This window comes from Geotrypetes seraphini, chromosome 5 (genome assembly GCF_902459505.1).
Source record: "Geotrypetes seraphini chromosome 5, aGeoSer1.1, whole genome shotgun sequence".
Taxonomy (NCBI): Eukaryota; Metazoa; Chordata; class Amphibia; order Gymnophiona; family Dermophiidae; genus Geotrypetes; species Geotrypetes seraphini.
In genome coordinates this window covers 21,325,056-21,347,744 of record NC_047088.1, presented here as the reverse complement: position 1 = coordinate 21,347,744, position 22,689 = coordinate 21,325,056, and the positions used below count along the sequence as shown (strand labels likewise).

Here is a 22,689-nt window from a genome sequence, read left to right as displayed (position 1 = left end):
AGCAGATTCATAAAAGTGGTCCTTTAGCTTGGATTTGAACACTGCTAGGAATGGAGCATGATGTATTGATTCAAGCAGCCTGTTCCAGGCATACGGTGCCGCAAGAAAGAAGGGACTGAGTCTGGAGTTGGCAGTGGAAGAGAAGGGTGCAGATAAGAGGGGCTTGCCCGATGAGCAGAGATCACGGGGGGGGGGGGGAGCTAAGTGAGGAGAGATATCAGGGGGGGGGGCTTCAGAAAGAGGAGTTTAAATTGTATTCAGAAACAGACGGGAGCCAATGAAGCGATTTGGAATATGGAATATGGCGATGCGGCAGAATTTTGAACAGATTGAAGAGGCGAGAGATGGATGCGCAGGAGGCCCGAGAGAAGTATATTGCAGTAGTCTAAGCACGAGGTGACAAGAGCGTGGACAAGGGTTTTGGTAGTGTGTTCAGAGAGAAGACGGATTTTGATATTATAGAGGAGGAAGCAACAGGATTTGGCAGTTTGTTGATCTGAGCAGAGAGAGGAGTCAAAGATCACCCCAGGGTTGCGAGCCGACGAGACAGGGAGGAAGATAGTGTTATTCACAGAAATAGAGAACGGCGAGAGGGGGGAGGTGAGTTTAGGTGAAAAGATAAGGAGTTCAGTTTTAGCCATATTCAGTTTGAGATGGCGGTGAGACATCCAAGCGGCAATGTTGGACAGGCAGGCTGAAATTCAGGCCTGAACTCCTGTAGAGATCTGGCGTGGAGAGATAGATCTGAGAGTTGTCAGCATAGAGGTGATATTGAAAATCATGAGCGGAGATCAGCGCACCAAGAGAGCAGGTATATATGGAAAAGAGGAGAGCATCCCAACCTTCAGTCTCTGCACCTTTTAGCTTGGTATCTCTCAGGCTGAATGCAGCTGGACTTCATCTTTCTCAGCCTGTAAGACTTATTCTAGAAGCCTCCAGGAAACCAGCCACTCAGCAATGTTATCAACAAAAGTGGACTCATTTTTCTTCGTGGTGTCTTCTTCATCACTGATTCAACCTCCATCTCAGTTGCACTGGTCTTCATTTGTCTGACTCGGGACTCAAGTCTACATCTATTAGAGTCCATCTCAGCGCTGTTACAGCTTTTCACCAACCAGTTGACGGTAAACCACTAACTGCTCATCCCCTGGTCTTCAGATTCATGAGGAATTTCAATCAGAACCATGCCTTCCTTTCATTTGAAGGTATATTTACCTGTCACTGTGAACCAACAGCTTTACTGTCCTTTCAAAAAGAAGAATGTGCGCAAGAATTTGGAACCCTATGTTTGTTAGATGAGCATCAGATACTTAATGAGATATTTGGAGGTAACCAATGATTTAGAAACAGAATAGATTTTGTCTTCTTTTGTGGCAGTAGTAAGGGTCAGGCAGTGTCAAAGGCCACTATTTCCCATTTGCTTAAAAGGCTATCTCTTCAGCTTATATTCTTAAAGGTAAGCAACACTTGAAAATTTGAGAGCTCATTTTGCTAGGGACATTATGACCTCTTAGGCAGACATACCTTTAGATGTTTGCAGAGCAGCAGCAGCTTGGTCATAAGCCTTACAGGTTAAATCTGACTGAAATTCAACACTGTATTTGGGGCACAGGTGTTGGCAGGATCTCTCCCATCTTAAGGGTTATTTTACTATATCTCACAGGTTCTGGACTGGTCTAGTGAAGAAATGAAAGATGTCATTAGATCTTATCTTCTAATTTCTTTCCTCGAGTTGCCCTAGATCTTACCTGCTAATTTTCTTTCCTTGAGTCTCCCCAGACCAGTCCAAATTCCTTCCCTCTTCTGCAGACTTAGAGGATCTTTTACTAAAGAATAGCACATATCAGGGCCCTTAGGAATAAAGTGGATCTTATGACAGACAACATGTTATGCTAATCAGGTTTTCTATTCCGCCTTTACCTATTCAGTTCAAGGTCAGATTACATTACAAGAGGTTGGGTTAGTTACCTAGGAAGTTACAATGGACAGTTTGACACGGACTTTCATTAGGGTTGCTAGTACAAGGTGGATCAGTACAACTATTAATACTGTTAGGTCATAGTTACAAATACATAGTTACAAGTTTATGAGCTATTTTAGTAAAAGTTATTTACATTTCACTGTTCTCTTTTTTTTTTTTTAAGTTCTTTATTCATTTATAATTTACAACAAGTGTACAATAAATAACATACATAAGATACAGCATCACTTGAAAATCAGCAATCTTTCAACAAGAAAATTTAACCCTCCCCCCTCCCATATCACTTTTCCAACAAAATAGATATACCACATAAATATAATATCTTATCATTAGAAACCCACCCCCCATACCACAATAAAAAATTAAAACTTGGGAAAAGTGTAAATTATTCTTTATAATAACTTATAAATGGCCCCCACACATCCTTAAATTTATGATAACAGCCTTTTTGTACTGCCAACGCTCTCTCCATTTTAAATATATGACATACTGAGTTCCACCAATCTTGTACAATCTTTCCAGTTATATGTTATTTGTTGAATGGCAACCCCAGTTAAAATCATTAAAAGCTTATTATTATTAGCCGATATTTGAGGCTTAGCTCTCATCAGTATGCCAAACAAAATTGTATAATAAGATAATGCTACATAATTTTCAAGCAATTGATTTATTTGATCCCAAATTGACAACCAAAATTTTAATTAATGGACAATAAAACAATAAATGATCTAAAGTACCAGCTTCCAAGTGACAATGCCAACATCTATTAGACCTAGAGCAGTCCAATTTTTGTAAACGAACAGGGGTCCAGAGTGCTCTATGCCAGTGTTTTTCAACCTTTTTTGGGCAAAGGCACACTTGTTTCATGAAAAAAATCACGAGGCACACCACCATTAGAAAATGTTAAAAAATTTAACTCTCTGCCTATATTGACTATATATAAAGTAATTCTCTTGAATAGGAGTCAAATAAACACAAAGAAAGTATTTTATAATTACTTTATTACGAAATAAAAATTATAAAATACTTTATTCAGTGCGAAACCTGGGCCTATTTGGCTGAACACAAAGCTGATATTCTGGCTGGAATCGAAGAAAGACACACACGTAGCTCTTCGTCAACAGCTCTCAGTCTCTCTCTGTATTTGGTTTTTATAGCATACAAAAATAGACAAATATACCCTCCATCCTTTTTATTAAACCACAATAGCAGTTTTTAGCGCAGGGAGCTGCGCTGAATGTCCAGCGCTGCTCTTGTCGCTCATAGGCTCCCTGCGCTAAAAACCACTATTGCGGTTTAGTAAAAGGTGACCATATTGTAAAATATAGACAGCAGATATAAATTCAGAACTGTGCATAGTAAGTGAAGGGAAGCTTTCATCTCTGGGAATTTACCCAGTTAACTATTAAGTTATTTGGGCAAATTCCTTTGAAAACTGTGGTAATACTGCCTCCACTTTGCTAAATTTAAAATAAAATCATTTTTCCTACCTTGTCTGGTGATTTCTGGTTGCACTTTCTTCTTCTGACTGTGCATCCAATCTTTCTTCCCTTCTATCAGCCTGTATGCTTTCTCTCCTCCACACCTCATTCCCTCCCACAACTTTTTCTTCCTCTCTTCATGCCCCCTTTCTTTTTTTCTGTTTCTCTTCTTTCCTTCTGTCTCCCTGCCTGCCCCCTTTCTTTCTTTCTCCCTGCCGTTCCCCAAGCCACTGCCGCTGCCATCGGGGAACAGGACCCACCAATGGATAACAGGCCCCAAAGCCGACGCCGACGCATGCTCTCCCTGACGTCAATTCTGCAATCGGAGAGGAAGTTCCGCCCAGCCAGGCAGCGATTGGCTGGCCCGAACTTCCTCTCCGACTGCAGAATTGACGTCGGGGAAAAGAAGACTGCAATATACTTCTATCGGCTCGATAGATTAGATCGCCAAGACAAAGTGAGTCCTGGGTGATCGACTCACTTTGCCTTGGCGAGCTACTGGCGCCCCTGCCTCGGGCCCCCTGTCAGCTCCGGGCCCTGCGGCACACCAGGCAACATCTCGCGGCACACTAGTGTGCCGCGGAACAGCGGTTGAAAAACACTGCTCTATGCAACAGGAAAAACCATGTTTGCCTCATAGATGCAGACATTGTGCACCTCATCCTCCAGGACCAAATACGTGGCCATTGAGACACATTAATTTGATGCTTAATCTCAATGCTCCAGATATCTTTAAGTCCACTCTTTGGTTTCTTCTTTACAAGGCCAGATAATAATTTATACCACTGCGCGGCTTGGTGACCCAAGAAATCTGCCTGAAAGCATAGGAAATCTAAGCTAAAATGATTATTGAGAGATTTTCATTCAGGGAACCCTGCCTGAATGGCCTGCTTCAGTTGCAACCATTTATAACTTTGTTCTTATACCTACTTTAATCCAATCCTTCCAGACAATCTTAAACCCGCCAATTTGGATCCTGGAGTTGAGCCAGATATTTTGACATGTAGATTTTTGAATCAGAAGGTGTTAAAGTATTAACATATCTTAAAGTTTTCCATGTGTCCATTAAAATCTTATTATTTTTCCGTAACCTAGGCATTTTAATACTGAGAAGATGATGGAGCCTTATAGGAAACATGAGCTGCCATTCTAACCATAACCAATCAGGTAACTTTTCCATGAGCTCTGGGAGGACCCGATACATACCTCGACGCAAGATATAGGATTGATGGTACCTATAAAAATTTGGAAAATTTACCCCACCCTCCGCAATTGGCCTTTGTAAAGATACTAAAGCAATTCTTACCCTTTTATCCAGCCAAATAAATTTAGACAAGATACCGTTTAACTTTTTATAAAAAGACCCCTGAAAAAAACTGGTATCATACCCATTTGGTAACAAACAGGCAATATCATCATCTTAACAGTTTGGACTCTTCCCCACCAAGACAAATGCAATGGATTCCATTGTTCACACAGCTCTGTGACCTTTTGTAATAAAGTTTTTTTCATTCACTTTCATTGTCTCCTCAAATGTGTTTTTTATCCAGATACCTAAATACTTTATTCCTTCCTCCTTCCAAATAAAAGGAAATGAGTCAAATAAATCTTTTATACAATGTACATTTAAAGGAAGAATTTCTGATTTATTCCAATTTATTTTATATCCTGAGAATTTCCTAAATTGCTCAATCAAATCAAGCAAAAATGGAATGGTTGTTTCAGGATTCCTCAAATGGAGCAGTATATCATCTGCATAAGCAGATACCTTATATTCTTTCCCAGAATACCCTGTATCTCCCCTACCTGTTGAATAGCTAATAACAAGGTTTCAAGTACTATATCAAAAAGTAAAGGAGACAGAGGACAACTTTGTCTAACCCCCCTTTGCAATTTAAAAGATTCTGAAAAATTATTATCAATATATAATCTAGCAACAGGGGAGCTATACAATGCTTTAATCATTTGTATAAATCCTGAACCCACACCAAACCATTCCATTGCTTGATACATAAAGACCCACTCTACTCAATCAAAAGCCTTCTCCGCATCCAATGACACAGAGAAGGCTGGGTCTTTTAAGTCTTTTGTTAAATATAACATCTGAAGAGCCAGTCTAGTATTATTAGAAGAGTGTCTGTGAGCAACAAAGCCCGTTTGGTGCATTCCAATTATATAAGGAAGAGCCTTTCTCAAACGTAAGGCTAAAAGCTTAGCTAGCAATTTTCCATCAACATTAATTAAAGAAAAAGGCCTGTAGTTTGAATTAGAGAATGACACGGGGAGCGATCCCCGCAGGGAGCTGCGGCGTGGCTGCGGTTTGGCTGCGGGTTATGGAGACTCCAAAGCCAAATCGCCGCAGACACGGGGACAAAAGTTTTCACCGCCCGCAAAAACGGTGAAAAGATTTGTCCCCGCAGGCCAATGTACCCCCTTCTAGGAACCGCTATTTACCTGTGTTTCACCGTGCTCCTCATTTGTCAGATCAACCCTTCCTGCCAATAGAACCCGCCCCCCCCCCCCCCCCCGACGATCGCCGGCAGGAAGGTGCTCAGCCCTTCATGCCGACAGAACCAGCCCTCCCCAACGATCGCGGCAGGAGGGTACCCATCCCCTCCTGCCTACCCCAACAGCCCCCCCGACGATCGCAGCAGGAGGATATCCAACCCCTCCTGCCAGCTCCCCAACAGCCCCCCTATGATCACTGGTAGGAGGGTGCCCAACCCCTCCTGCCGGCCCCCCCAATGGCCCCCTATATCGCCAATAGGAGGGTGCCCAACCCCTCCTGCCGGACCCTCCCCCAACAAACCCCGCCATCCCGAAACACCACCCTTAGTCTTACTTTCCAAGTTGGACCGGACAGCTCCTCGCTCGTCTGGCCAGCAGGCCTGCCTCCGTCCAAATGAGGCGGGCCCGCCCCTCCCCTCCCCTGCCTAACCCACAGGATCCTAGGGCCTGATTGGCCCAAGCACCTAAGGCCCCTCCTATAGCGGGAGTGGCTTTAGGTGCCTAGACCAATCAGGCCCTAGGATCCTGTGGGTTGGGCAGGGTAGGGGCGGGCCCGCCTCATTTGGACGGAGGCAAGCCTGCTGGCCATACGTGTGAGGAGCCGTCCGGTCCAACTTGGAAAGTAAGACTAAGGGGGTTCCGGGGTAAGAACATAAGAAGCGCCATCTCCGGATCAGACCTTCGGTCCATCAAGTCCGGCGATCCGCACACGCGGAGGCCCTGCTAGGTATACACCTGGCTTATTTTATAGCCAACCATATCTTTATATGCCTCTCTCAAGGAGATATGCATCTAGTTTGCTTTTGAAGCCTAGGACTGTCGATTCCGCAATAATCTCCCCTGGGAGAGTATTCCAGATGTCAACCACTCTCTGTGTGAAGCAGAACTTCCTGATATTAGTCCTGAGCTTGCCCCCCCTTAGCTTCATTTCATGTCCTCTTGTCCGTGTCAAATTGGACAATGTAAATAGTTTTTTCTGCTCTATTTTGTCGATTCCTTTCAGTATTTTGAAGGTTTCGATCATATCCCCACGCAGTCTCCTTTTCTCAAGGGAGAACAATCCCAGTGTTTTAAGTCGATCCTCATATTCCAGTTTCTCCATACCCTTCACTAGTTTAGTTGCTCGTCTCTGCACCCTCTCCAGCAGTTTTATATCCTTCTTTAAGTAGGGAGACCAATGTTGGACGCAGTATTCCAAGTGGGGTCTGACCATTGCCCTATAAAGCGGCATTATAACTTTCTCCGATCTACTCGAGATTCCTTTCTTTATCATGCCCAACATTCTATTTGCCTTATTTGCCGCTGCCGCGCATTGTGCCGATGGCTTCAGGGTCCTATCTATCAGTACACCCAGATCCCTTTCTTGTTCACTTTTTCCCAGAGTTGCACCTGACATTCTGTACTTGTATTCCTTATTTTTACTGCCTAAATGCATTACCTTGCATTTCTCCACGTTGAACTTCATCTGCCATTTCTCCGCCCATTTTTCTAACCGACACAAATCGCTCTGGAGTTCCTCACTGTCCTCCTGCGATCTGATTGCCCGGCAGAGTTTTGTGTCGTCTGCAAACTTGATGATCTCACTGGATGTTCCATTTTCCAGGTCATTGATATAAATATTAAAAAGGATCGGCCCAAGTACCGAGCCCTGGGGTACACCACTAGTCACTTTCTCCCAGTCGGAGAACTTCCCATTTATGCCCACTCTCTGCTTCCTGTTTTCCAGCCATTTGCCTATCCATCTTTGTATATCTCCCTCTATGCCATGGCTTTGTAGTTTCCTAAGAAGTCTTTTGTGTGGAACTTTGTCAAATGCTTTCTGGAAGTCCAAGGGGTGGGAGGGTTCGTTGGGGGGGGGGTCCAGCAGGAGGGGTTGGGTACCCTCCTGCCGGTGATCTTAGGGGAGGCCATTGGGAGGACCGGCAGGAGGGGTTGGGTACCCTGCTGCGATTGTCGGGAGGGCCGTTGGGGGGTGTCTACAGGAGGGGTTGGGTGCCCTCCTGCCGTGAACGCTGGGGGGAGGGGAGACTTGCAGCCCATCAGAGCCAGCCTTGATTGAGCTGTAAACTAGAGAGTGACACGGGGAAAATATTTGTCCGCGAACTTGGTCCCCATCCCTGTGAGCTCTGTCTCCGTGAGCTCGGGCCCTATCCCCATCCCATCCCCACAAACCATCTCATCCCATTTCAACAAGCCTCAAATAGTTTTATACTGAACTTATTTTATTCAAGTATAAAAAGAAACAATATTCTATACAATTGTCATTTTATAAATTAGAGCTTTGGCTGCTGAACTAGAGGAAGAGTTTTAAAGTTTTAAAGAATGTTTCCTTTATACGTAAATAAAGAAAAGTATATAAAATCGTACCCGTTTGAGGCTTTTATGTATGCAGCGGTGACGGTGACAGGGCGGTGAATGGGGTTGCAGTGGCGGTGACGGGGCGGTGAATGGGGTGGCAGTGGCGGTGACGGGGCGGTGAAGGGAATGGCGGTGACGGGGCGGTGCAGAGGATGGTGAGACGGGGACGGGGCGGTGACGGGGACCAATTTTTTCACCGTGTCATTCTCTAGTTTGAATCCAAAGTAATATCTTTATTTGGCTTCGGCAAAACAATAATTAATGATTCTGCCATAGTACCTGTAAAACAGCCTTTATTCAGTTGACTCAAATATAAATTTAATAAATGGGGTAACAAGGTATTTTGAAAAGACTTATAAAACTCTACAGTATAACCGTCACCACCTGGAGCAGTCCCAACTCTAAGAGACTTCAATGCTGTTTTTAATTCTTTTAGCGATATAGGTTCTTCTAGACTTCTTTTTATATGATCAGGAACCTTTGGACCCTCAATTAAATTTAAAAATTCAAAGCCATCCTTTTCCCTTTCTATATAAGGCTCAGAAGAATAAAGGGCTTTATAAAATTTCAAAAATTGTTTTAAAATAGGTCCAATTTGGGAATGTGTATCTCCTTTTTCATCTTTGATTATACTAATTTTTGCTTTCCTTTTCTTTACTTTAAGATAATTAGCCAATAATCTTCCCGCCTTATTAGAGCTTCCATAATACAAAGCTTTCTGCGAAAAAATATCATTTCTGATTAACTTAGAAGAAATCTCATTATATTTACATTTAATTTTTAAAAGAGCTTGTAATGTAGAATGCTAAACTAAACTAAACTAAACTAAATCTTAGGTTTGTATACCGTGCCATCTCCATGGTCATAGAGCTCGGCACGGTTTACAGGGATTGTGAAGAGAAAGGAACTCCAAGGAAAGGGTTAGATGAAGATCGGAGGAAAGAGGAATGTTAAAGAGCTAGGATGTCAGATGAGGAGGGAGTGATTAAGTTTTTGAGAAAAGCCAGGTTTTAAGATGTTTACGGAAGGGTTGGAGAGCACTCAGGTTCCGAAGAGGGGAGGTAAGGTTATTCCAGAGCTCGGTGAATCTGAAGAGGAGGGAAGTCCCCAGTTTTCCTGGGTGGGAAATGCCTTTTAATGAGGGGAAGGATAGTTTTGATTTTTGGGTAGGTCTGGTGGTACTAAGATTCGAGGAATTCCAGGACAGTGGGATTAATGGAGGAAGGATGCCGTGGAGGATCTTGAAAGTTAGGCAGATGCATTTGAAGTGGACTCTGGAAATTATCGGAAGCCAGTGAAGCTTGGAAAGGAGTGGTGAGACGTGATCGAATTTACTTTTTGCAAAGATAAGCTTGGCCGCAGCATTTTGAATCCGCTGGAGTCTGTGGAGGTTTTTCTTCGTTAGGCATATGAAGATGGAATTGCAATAGTCCAGTCTGGAGAGGATGATGGATTGGACGAGAACGGCGAAATGTTTTTGATGGAAACAGGATCTTACTGTCCTCAGCATATGAAGGCTGAAGTAGCATTTTTTTACCAGGGAGTTGAGGTGGTCGTTGAAGGACAGTGTAGAGTCAATGATGATGCCCAGGACCTTGCTGGAGAATTCAAGCTGCAGAGTAGAGCCGGAGGACAGTGGGATTGAGGTGGGTAGCTGAACTAATTTTGGGCCAAGCCAAAGAAGTTTTGTCTTGGATTCATTCAATTTCATTTGGACGGTGTGGGCCCAAGATTGCAGGTTCGAGATACAGGAGGATATGTTCTCTGAGAAATGCTCCCATTTTTCAACCAATTTTGCCTCTAGAAGTCTTATTTCTTGTTCTAAACTAAAAAATTGCTTTTTTATTTGGTTTTTAACATGAGCTGAGTACGAAATAATTTGCCCTCTCATAGTTAACTTAAAAGCTTCCCACAAAGTTTCTACAGAAATTTCCTCTATATTATTAATTTGAAAATATTCATCTAATTTAAGTTGAAATTCTTCACAAAATTTTTGATCTGCAAGCAATGCATTATCAAATCTACAAACTGGTCTACTACTGTCTTGACCAATAACATTAAATTCCACCCACACCCCTCCATGATCAGACATAATGATAGGATCAATAGAGGCTTGTGTTACTTGATGCACTAAATGATCTGAAATAAAAACATAGTCAATTCTTGAAAATGATTTATGAACATGGGAAGAAAAAGAAAATTCTCGATCATTAAAATGAAGAATACGCCATATATCTTTTAAATTTGAAGACTGTACAAAATTATCCAAACCTAATGATTTTATAATTTTACTAGGTTTTTTTTATCCATTAAAGGATCCATAACAGCATTAAAATCTCCCGCCACTACTAAATTAGAAGCAGCCAGTGGTAAAATCAATTGTTGTAGAGACTTTAAAAACTCTGCTTGGTTCGAATTAGGGACATACACATTAAAAAGCGTCAAAGCAGTATTGCCAATACTCAGGCCAACATGCACCCATCTTCCTAAGGGATCAAAGGCAATTTAAATTGAACACTGCATTACATTTTTTATTATCTAGAATAGCAACTCCAGCTTTTTTCTTCACCGCTGGGGCAAAGAAGCATTGCTTCACCCAATTCCCTTCCAGCTTCTTAGATTCCTCAGCAGACAAATGAGACTCTTGTATAAAACATATATCCGCATTCTGATTTTTTAAAAATAAAAGCACTTTTTTCCTCTTTATCGGATGGTTTAGACCATTTACATTTAACGAAAATATTTTAAAAGTCATTACAAAACATATCTAAAACAATCTTTCATAAATCTTTCAGTAAATACATTATGTGAACATATAAAATTTACACCTTTCCCAATTACAGGATATAAAAGAAAATAAACCCCGCTTCCCAAACCCCTATCCCTTCTTCTCCTCCCAACCCCCCCAAAATACACATGAAAACTTAGAACCACGCATGTGGTACCCAGTGACATGCAACTCCCACAGGTCAATAATTTTTGTATCAGAAATTTCAGAAATCGGGGGGGGGGGCATGGCTTAGCGCACACACAAAATGGACGTGTGATCGCGGCGCTCCTCTTACCTGGGCAACAGCTGAATAAAAAAGTTTATCATTGCGGCTTGTATTTCGGCGAAAAAGTGAGGAGGGAAGTGCGGGAGCATGGCGAGTACGAGGCAGAGTAAAAATGAAACCGGAGGAGCGGTGAAGAGGCAAAAGTCGGATCAAATTACTCCGTGTAAGGTTCCGCTTCCGGGGGATGAGTCGGAAGAGCTAAGTAAAGCCGAAGTTATGGGGGAATTAAGACAAATAAAACAAATGTTGAAAGAAAATGTTAATAGCATGGCAGAAATGAAGGAAGAAATATTGAATATACATAGGCAGATGGAAGTGACAAACAAAAGAACAACGGATCTGGAAGCTAAAATGGAGGTTTTGGAATGTGCAGAAAGAAGATGTAAAAATGACAGTTTGGAAATTACTCAACTGAAAAATCAGCTGGAAGATTATGAAAACCGTGGCAGAAGGAAAAATGTAAAACTTTTTGGAATACAAGAAAATTTGGAAGGAGGAAATGCCATACAGTTTTTAGAAAATTTAATACCTAAAATACTGCAGTTGGATTTCAAACAGCCTTTAGAAATAGAACGTGCACACAGGATTCCAACAAAGCGTGTGGATAACCAAGGGAGACCAAGACCACTAATATTCAAGATGTTAAGATACCAGCAAGCAATAGAAATTTTAAATGCTGCCAAGAAAGATAAAAATTTAAATTATAAAGGGTCCAAAATATGGTTTTTACCAGATTTTGCTAAAAATACAGCAAACATTAGGAAGAAATTCCTTGATTTGAGACCTCAATTAAAGGAAAAAGGATATAAATATGGGTTATATTACCCATAAATCTTTGTATTTTGTAGACCCGGAAAAGCTAAAGACCTTTCTTTCAAAATCAGAACCTATGTCATTTTAGCACAATGGGTGTTGAAATGAAGGGATAAATATTAAGACTGGATTGATGGATATTGAACAAAAAGTTTAATATAAAGAACTATGGGACTTTTGTTTGTTGAAGAAAGAGGAATATGAAACAAAGAACAGGAATATAAAAATGGACAAGGGAAAAAGACAATAAAAGAATGTAAAGAAGAAAAAGCAAGAAGGATGGACTGGAAAGACATGAGACTGAACTTTAGGAGACTGAAGGATGGATGGCTGGAGTAAAGAGTGAACAGGAAGGAATAAAGGTCTTGACAAATTAACAAAAGGGGACAAGTGAAGAATGGACAAGAAAATAAATAAATGTGAAGAAGAAGAAGAAAGCAGAATTGATAGACTAAAAGGATATTAAATAAAATGACAATTGGCAGTCAAGAGTCTTAAGAGAGGATGGATGTAGCTAAGAAATAAATATGAAAGTTCAGTTAATTTAATAAGTCAGTAAATGAGAAAGTAAAGAATGAAAGGACAACAAGAAGAAGAATGTAGAATGGACTAATTATAGACAGGAAAAGTTATATGGCATTTAGATGCAAGTAAAGGAAAGGAAAATGAATAATATAAAAGAAAGATACAAAATAAGAATTTATTGGTAACTGAAGGAGATGACTAAAGTATCAAATGTAAAGATTGATTTTGTAATATTATAGTTTTAAAAGGATTGGATTTAATTTGGAAAAGAGGAAATATTTAAAAAAAAATTATAAAGTGAAAATTTTATTTTTCTGAATGAAATAAAAAAGTTTATATATAAATAGAAGATAAAAACTTATAAAATTGAAAACAATTTTTAAATAAGTATATGAAGATATGGATATTTGCTTTTAGGTATTAAAAGGATGATAGGGGTTGATGGATTGGATAGTATGAGATATAGGAAAAATGATACTAATTTATTAAATATATGTTTATGATAGAATTTTGTTGAATGAAATAAAATATTGGGGAAATGAATTAAAGATTGGTGAGAATATAAAGATGCATTAATGGAATGTTAGGAATTAAATATGTTTATGTGATCAAAGGTTAAATAATAGAGAAATTACTTACTTTAAAATGGTAAAAAAAAAGGTTTTATGATTAGAAGAGAGATATAATTAGATACATTGTGGAGGGTTAGTGAGTTTGTCTTAATAAATGATAAAGGGGTTATTAATAAATATTGGTTGCCTGGGGGTGGGGGGAAAGTTGGGATTGCTGTTCCAATATGTGTCCTTAAGCAGTCATTATATTGGGGAGGGAGGGGTGGGATGAAGATGGGCATTAAAGGTATTACTAGAATGATTAAGGTAAAGATTAATAAGGGATTGGGTAATTTAGGGGTAAAAATGTGTGCCATTGGGAGAAGTTCTTTAGATCTTAATTATGGAAGAAGGGAAGAAGAGGATTATGATGAGGAGTTTAAAATATATTATGTCTTTGAAGATATTTTCTATTAATATCAATGGCCTGAATCATGTAATCAAAAGGAAAAAGGTATTATCATTTTTAAAAAAGCAAAATGCGGATGTTTATTGTTTGCAGGAGACTCATCTGAATATAAAGGAATCACAGAAACTAGTGGGTGGGTGGGTGAAGGAATGTTTTTTTGCTCCAGCAGTAGGTAAAAAAGCAGGGGTAGCAGTTCTTATAAATAAAAAGTGTATGGCCAATTTTAAGGTAGTAAATTCGGATCCACATGGAAGATGGTTACATGTTGATATGAGTATGGGAAATAATACCCTGACATTGTTCAATATATATGCCCCTAATTCGAATCAATCAGAATTTTTAAAAAAGTTGCAGAGTATGTTGTTACCACTGGCTGCTTCTAATTTAGTGGTGGCTGGAGATTTTAATGCTGTAATGGATCCATTAATGGATAAAAAACCAGGTAAAAGTATAAAATCTTTAGGTTTAGATAATTTGGTTCAATCATGTGATTTGAAGGTTATATGGCGTATTCTTCATTTTAATGATCAGGAATTTTCATTTTGTTCACAGGTCCTTAAATCATTTTCAAGAATAGATTATATTTTTATTTCATCACATAAGGTGCAACAAGTGATTAAGGCTTCCATTGATCCCATTATTATTTCGGATCATGCGGGAGTATGGATAGAATTACAATTAGATCAATTAGAGAATAGAAGACCTCTTTGGAGATTTGATAATGCATTGCTTGTGGATGACAAATTTTTGGAAAATTTTAAAACACAAATTAGTGATTTCTTTCAAATTAATTTAGTGGAGGATACATCTATTGAAAATGTATGGGATGCATTTAAAGCGACTATGAGAGGTCATATTATATCCTATTCGGCTTTTGTTAGGAAACAGATTAAAATGCAGTATATAGAGTTAGAAAAAGAAATTAAAGTACTAGAAACTAAATTGGTAAGTAAATGGGAACATGATGTATTGCAAGCTCTTTTGAAAGCAAAAGGTAAATATAACGAATTAGCTTCAAAAATGATAAGAAGAGATTTGTTTTCTAAACAGACAATGTATTATGGAAATTCTAATAAGGCGGGAAGATTATTGGCGAATTATCTTAAAGCAAAAAAAAGAAGAACTAACATTAATGGGATAAAAGATGATAATGGTATAATAACAAATCAAACGGATATCATTTTAAAACAATTTCTAAAATTTTATAAGGACCTGTATTCTTCCGAGCCTTATTTGGAGAGTCAAAAAGATGGTAAAAATTTTTTAGATTTAATTAATGGATCTAAGGTTCCTGATCATATAAAACGGAGTTTAGATGAACCTATATCATTAAAAGAATTAGAAACAGCATTGAGATCTCTTAGAGTTGGATCGGCTCCATGTGGTGATGGTTATACAGTAGAATTTTATAAAACATTTCAAAATGTCCTTTCCCCATATTTACTAAATTTATATCAGACACAACTTATAAAAGGTGATATTAAAGGTACTATGGCTGAATCAGTAGTTATTGTTTTGCCTAAGCCAAATAAAGATCCTACTTTGGTTTCGAACTACAGGCCTATATCTTTAATAAATGTGGATAATAAACTTTTGGCGAAAATTTTGGCTTTGAGATTAGCCAAAGCTCTCCCACATATTATAGATACGCATCAGACGTTTTGTTGCTAAAAGGCATTCCTCTAATAACTCTAGAGTATTGTTTCATATGTTAAATTTATCAAAAAAAATGGATGAACCGGCTTTTACAGTTTCATTGGATGCAGAAAAAGCGTTTGATAAGGTAGAATGGAATTTTATGTATCAGGCTTTAGAATGGTTTGGTATAGGTTCTGGATTTATACAAATGGTAAAAACATTGTATAGCTTCCCGATTGCAAGATTAAGTATTAACAATATGTTATCTGAAGGTTTTAAATTGCAGAGGGGAGTTAGACAAGGTTATGTAATGTAATGTAATGTAATTTATTTCTTATATACCGCTACATCCGTTAGGTTCTAAGCGGTTTACAGAAAATATACATTAAGATTAGAAATAAGAAAGGTACTTGAAAAATTCCCTTACTGTCCCGAAGGCTCACAATCTAACTAAAGTACCTGGAGGATAATAGAGAAGTGAAAAGTAGAGTTAGAGGAAAAATAAAAATAAAATAAACATTTTAACAAGACAGCATTGATCTAAATACTTTGGAAGGTAGAAGAGAGGAGAGAAAGGAATAGATGCAGAAGGGGGAACCGTTGAACAGTAGAATTCTGGAGAAATTTAAATGATAGAAATAGAACAAAACAAAGACAAAAGGCAAAACAATAGATAAGATTAAAGATAAATCATAAGCTGGAAAGAAAAATAAAATAAAACTTTGTCTTCAATCCACGGTTTCAGCGTCAGTGATGAAGTGGAGCAAGTAAGTTTAGGAGTAGCAATTGACGTTTCCAGAAAGGGCTTCTTCAGGGAAGAGACTTGGCAGACAGTCCCAGGATGCCTATGTCTCCTCCCCTGCGATGTTCTCCCATCCATGCATTCCCTCCCAGACACACTGCCCGTGCCCCAACCGCTCCAAGGAGGCTGCCCCAGATGAGGTTGTCCTTTATCTCCTTTGTTATTTGATGTTGTATTAGAACCCTTATTGTTAGCAATACAGCAAGCAAGGGGGATACAGGGTATTCCATATTCTGATATGGAATATAAAATTTCGGCATATGCGGATGATATTTTACTTTATTTGAGAAATCCAGAGTCTACCTTATCTTGTCTATTGGAATTAATTGATATGTTTGGTAAATTTTCAGGATATAAAATTAACTGGAGTAAATCTGAACTTATACATTTAAATGTTCATTGTGTAAAAGGACTATTTGACGCTTTTCCGTTCATATGGAAGGAAGAAGGATTTAAATATCTTGGCATTCAAGTTAAAAATACAATTGAAGATACAGTAAAAGAAAATGAAAAATTTGTATTAAAAAGAGTTACGGAGTTGTGTGAGCAATGGAACCCTTTACATCTTTCTTGGTGGGGGAGAGTTCAAACTATTAAAATGATGATGTTGCCTGTAGTTTGCTACCAAATGAGTATGATACCTATTTATTTTCAGGGGTCCTTTTATAAAAAGCTTAATAGCATTTTAACAAAATTTCTTTGGCTTGGTAAAATGCCTAGAATAGCTTTAGTAACTTTGCAAAAATCAATTAAGGAGGGAGGGGTAGATTTTCCAAATTTTTATAGGTACCATCAAGCCTATATTTTACATCAGGGTATGTATTGGATCCTCCCAGAACTTATAGATAATGCACCGGATTGGTTATATTTGGAATGGCGCCTTATGTTTCCCCTAAATTTAGTTCATCTTCCAAGTATCAACATGCCTAGAAGATACAGGGAAAATAAGATATTAATGGATACTTGGAAAACGTTGAGGTTTATTAGTAAATTAACACCTATCCCAATAAACAAGTCAACTAATCAGTCTTTATGGATAAACTCCAAGATTAAAATTGGCGGAGCTCAAATCCTTTGGAAGAACTGGATTATTGTAGGCATTTGGTCTCTAAATGATGTTATTTCAGAAGGTAAACTGCTGGAATTTTCACAATTGCAACATAGATTTGGTCTTAGTAAAACACAAAGTTTTAAATGGTTGCAATTGAAGCAGGCCATTCAGGTTGGGTTCCCTGAATGGAAAACATTGAATAATCAATATACCGTATTTTCGCGGATATAACGCGCACCATTGTAAAACGCGCACAGGGGTATAGCGCGCAGAAATCACGATGATATGTACAAAAACTTTTCTATACCGCGCTCAGGCATATAACGCGCATGCTGCCCGACTCTCCTTTCGCCCGCCCTGACTTTCCGTGCGCTGTCCCGACTCTCCGTTCAACCCCCCTGACTTCCGTGCACTGTCCTCCCTTGAAGTCCTGTCCCCCCTTGAAGGTCTGTCCCCATCCTGAAAGCCTGATGCCCCCCCCCGACGTCCGATACATCCCCCCCCCCCCCGGCAGGAGCACTCGCACCCTCACCCCGAAGGACCGCCGACTCCCCAACAATATCGGGCCAGGAGGGAGCCCAAACCCTCCTGGCCACGGCGACCCCCTAACCCCACCCCGCACTACATTACGGGCAGGAGGGATCCCAGGCCCTCCTGCCCTCGACGCAAACCCCCTCCCCCCAACGACCGCCCCCCCCCCCAAGAACCTCCGCCCGTCCCCCAGCCGACCCGCGACCCCCCTGGCCGACCCCCACGACACCCCCACCCGCCTTCCCCGTACCTTTGTGTAGTTGGGCCAGAAGGGAGCCCAAACCCTCCTGGCCACGGCGACCCCCTAACCCCACCCCGCACTACATTACGGGCAGGAGGGATCCCAGGCCCTCCTGCCCTCGACGCAAACCCCCCTCCCCCCCAGCCGACCCGCGACCCCCCTGGCCGACCCCCACGACCCCCCCACCCCCCTTCCCCGTACCTTTGGAAGTTGGCCGGACAGACGGGAGCCAAACCCGCCTGTCCGGCAGGCAGCCAACGAAGGAATGAGGCCGGATTGGCCCATCCGTCCTAAAGCTCCGCCTACTGGTGGGGCCTAAGGCGCGTGGGCCAATCAGAATAGGCCCTGGAGCCTTAGGTCCCACCTGGGGGCGCGGCCTGAGGCACATGGGCCAAACCCGACCATGTGTCTCAGGCCGCACCCCCAGGTGGGACCTAAGGCTCCAGGGCCTATTCTGATTGGCCCACGCGCCTTAGGCCCCACCAGTAGGCGGAGCTTTAGGGCGGATGGGCCAATCCGGCCTCATTCCTTCGTTGGCTGCCTGCCGGACAGGCGGGTTTGGCTCCCGTCTGTCCGGCCAACTTCCAAAGGTACGGGGAAGGGGGGTGGGGGGGTCGTGGGGGGCGGCCGGGGGGGTCGCGGGTCGGCTGGGGGGGAGGGGGGTTTGCGTCGGGGGCAGGAGGGCCTGGGATCCCTCCTGCCCGTAATGTAGTGCGGGGTGGGGTTAGGGGGTCGCCGTGGCCAGGAGGGTTTGGGCTCCCTTCTGGCCCAACTACACAAAGGTACGGGGAAGGCGGGTGGGGGTGTCGTGGGGGTCGGCCAGGGGGGTCGCGGGTCGGCTGGGGGACGGGCGGAGGTTCTTAGGGGGGGGCGGTCGTTGGGGGGAGGGGGTTTGCGTCGAGGGCAGGAGGGCCTGGGATCCCTCCTGCCCGTAATGTAGTGCGGGGTGGGGTTAGGGGGTCGCCGTGGCCAGGAGGGTTTGGGCTCCCTCCTGGCCCGATATTGTTGGGGAGTCGGCGGTCCTTCGGGGTGAGGGTGCGAGTGGTCCTGCCGGGGGGGGGGATGTATCGGACGTCGGGGAGTCGGCCGGGCAAGAGGGCTTGGGCTCCCTCTTGCTCCGATCGTGGATGCGGGTGCGGGTGGGAGCGCGTGCGAGCGGTCGTTCGGGGTGGGGGTGCGAGCGGTCCTGCTGGGGGGGTGAATCGGGCGTCGGGCGGGGTGGGAACTATGTTTAAAAACTTTTGTATACCGCGCTCAGGCATATAACGCGCGAGGGGTATGCGCGGTACGTAAAATCACGTATAACGCGCGCGTTATATCCGCGAAAATACGGTAGTTTAGAGTTCTTATGCTTCCAAGCAGACTTCCTAGGGCATCAAGCCGCATTGTTGTATAAATTATTATCTGGATATTTGAATAAAAAACCAAAAAATGGTTTAAGAGACATTTGGAGCATTGTGATTAAGCACCAAATTACTGCATCTCAATGGCCACTAATTTGGTCTTGGAGAATGAGATGTACAGTGTCAGCATCTATGAGACAAACTTGGTTATTTTTGTTACATAGAGTGTTTTGGACCCCTGTACATTTGCAAAAATTAGATAGTTCTAAGTCCAATAAATGCTGCCACTGTAATCTGGAACCTGGGACATTGGATCATTTACTGTATCATTGTCCCCACATTAAAAGTTTTTGGAATGCAATTTGGCCACAAATTAATACATTGATGGAAAACCATGTAGCACTATCATATGATACCGTGTTATTTGGAATGATGATGAGAAAAAAAAGTCAAATTTCACCAGAAAATAACTAGCTTTTATTAGTCATGACAGGGGTTGCCATAGTAACCTTAATTATACATTTTGGTGGAATACAATTTGTCATATATTCAAAATGGAAAGAGCAATAGCAATACAAAGAGGGGCATATACTAAATTTATAAAAATATGGGGGCCATTGACAAAATATTGTAGTGAATGAATAGTAGGATTTCTCTTCTTCTTTTCTTTTTTTTTTCGTTGTCTTCTTTATGGCACATATGGAGGGGTGGGTAATGAAAATAATTTTACATAACATGTTATAATATGGTATATAATGTGTATAAGATGATTGGAAAGTACTTGAAGGGTGGGGGGTGGGGGAGGGGACAAAAATATGTTTAGAATTTTATGTAGTAGATATAAAAGTGATATTTTGTATTCATTTGTTGTAATTAAATATTTTGTGCACTTGATGTAAAATATGAAAATGAATAAAGAATTTGAAAAAAAAAAAAAATTTCAGAAATCAAAAGCTAACTATATTCAATCCACCCAAATTAAGATTAATTATGTTCTCAACTTTGAAAATTGTTTCATCAAGAAATATTAATTCGCTTTCCCTTATATTATTAATACTATGTTTCTCATAAGCAATGTTATAGGACTCTATTCAAAACTGTTACAAATACCCAATTAAACCTAAATAAATTAGAGAAATTACCCCCTCTACAAATATAAACCTCTTGACCTAAAAGACAATCTATATCAAATTAAAACCAATACCCATACCATCTTGAACTCAAATCTCTCTATTTTAAGAATTGACTTCAAACTAATAAAAAAAAATCAATTCTGCACATAAATTTTTTTGTTTCATACTAAATTAATAAATTAATATTAAATATGAACTTTCAAACCCACACATACTTCATCCACCATACAATTCATTCATATCTTCATTAAATCAGTATTTCAAATACCTTCCAAAAACATAACTTGTACATAACTAAAATTATCAATATATTATCTTTTTCCTTAATATCACTTCCCAGGATCATTTTTATGCAGTGTTTAAGTACCTCCAACCTAAAATCTTTCATCCTAAAGTATAATAAATACAGCACCTCATGCATTTAAATTCCTCCAACAAAGGTCACATCAGAATTATCCATTTTAGAAATAATCAGTCATCATTCTTTAATGAGCAGCCATGCACTGGAACTTTCATAAGCTGTCATGTTCCAAAGTCCTCATAAACTCTCATGTTCTGCACCTCAATACACTGTCATAGTTTGAAATTATCATATGCTGTCATGCTCTATTCTCTATACAATCTTCCTTACTCTTGTTCTCACATAAACTTCCATATTTTGATTCTTTCATACATCCTCACTTTTTAAATTCTTCACACTCAAACCTTTTCTGAATCTTCCAGAAGCTGTCTCACTGCAATAGCTACAACCATAGACATTCTAAACACTTTTCTTTTTTCCTTTTTCACCGTCAAGCTGCAAAGCATAAATCAGTTCTCAGCATCATCTTTGGCTCCTTTGTTCTTAAAAACCACTCCCACTTTCACATCCTTCATTCACAAACGCTCAGACTTGGCTGTCATCCACACTTCCCAAGTTTCTTTATTGTCTTCCATCTTATGATCCAGTTCCTTCTCTGCCAATTTGCTGAAGAGATGATTTTCTTTATACTTTCTAAATCACTTCTTTTTCATGCTTCCATTTCTCAGTCAATTACTGTAACACTTCAGCTTCAAACGACTTACATCTTCCTTTTGCAGCTTTTAAATTCCTCTGAAAATCTTCCAATGAACCTCTTACTTTTAGGAGGAGAAATGGGAAACTCTGGGGTTGATTCATTTGATCAAGGACTCATTATAAATTTAAAAGCTTCCCAGAGTCCCACTTCTTTAGTTCTTTCACCTGCATATCTGAAGTAGCCATTTACTTCACATAAATCTGTGTCATTTATATTCCTGTCTTTTCATAACTAAACCAACATATTTAAATATATTGGAGCATTCCAAACCTTAACAGAAAATGATGCCATCTGTATCCATTAAACAAACCGTTTAGAATGTTCACTCTCCAGCACTTCAGTCTTTCCTTCTGTTTGCAGATATTTATATATAAGAATACTAGTCTTTAAGCCCATTACATTAACGGGTGCTAGAGATGTCTGTCTGTCTGGGGTTTTTTCTTTGTCTCTCTCTTCCTCCTCTGTTATGATCTTCAATCTCTCTGTTCTTCCTCAGGGTCTCCCCCCCCCCCCCCCGTCTGTACCTCTCATAGTCCAGCATCTGCCTTCTGTCTTTCCCCTTTGGTCCAGACCTTTCTGTGTTTCTTCTGCTTACAACCCTCACCCCTACTCTGCCTCTCTCTCCTTCCTATGTCCCCCTTACTGTCTTTCAGCCTTTGTCCCACCCCTCCCCTGAAGCCAGCCTGTCTGCGTCCCTCCTGCGCCCAAGCCTGGCCTACCTGCTGGCGATACTTCCTCCCCCTGGTTGGCTGCCACTCGCCGCCTTTGGCCGCCTTCCCGCCTCCTCCCAAGCAGACGTTGCCTCCAGCGTCACCCCGCCCTCTGGCGAGAAATCTACGGCTCGGCGATTGATCACCACGAGACTCGAGCCCTCCGCCGTTTTAGGCGGGGACGTCAGGGGATGGCGCTTGGGCAGCATTAACTGTTGATGTGTCCGCATGGAGCCTGGTTACGGCGGCGAAGCCCTTTTATTTATGTTTACTAAACGGCGGACTTGGCCACGCCACAGCGCTCGCACCAGCTGAGAGGCCGAGGCAGGAAGACGCAGCCTGTTGTGAGTGCTGAATCCCCCTGTGGAGATGAAATTTTTGTCCTTCTCGCCTTGGGAAGACGGTTGAGCCGGGAGGGAGGAAGGAGTCGCTGGCACACG

At 41.1% G+C, this 22,689-nt stretch overlaps 1 protein-coding gene and 1 pseudogene across 2 annotated transcripts in view; one reads left to right on the top strand and one right to left on the bottom strand.

Moving 5' to 3' along the window:
• The window catches only part of LOC117361116 (phosphatidylinositol-binding clathrin assembly protein-like), a 273,794-nt gene that overhangs the window by 204,225 nt on the left and 46,880 nt on the right, over positions 1-22,689 (top strand). The gene's annotated exons all lie outside the window — the stretch shown is intronic.
• Positions 21,292-21,724, bottom strand: LOC117360963 (annotated as a pseudogene).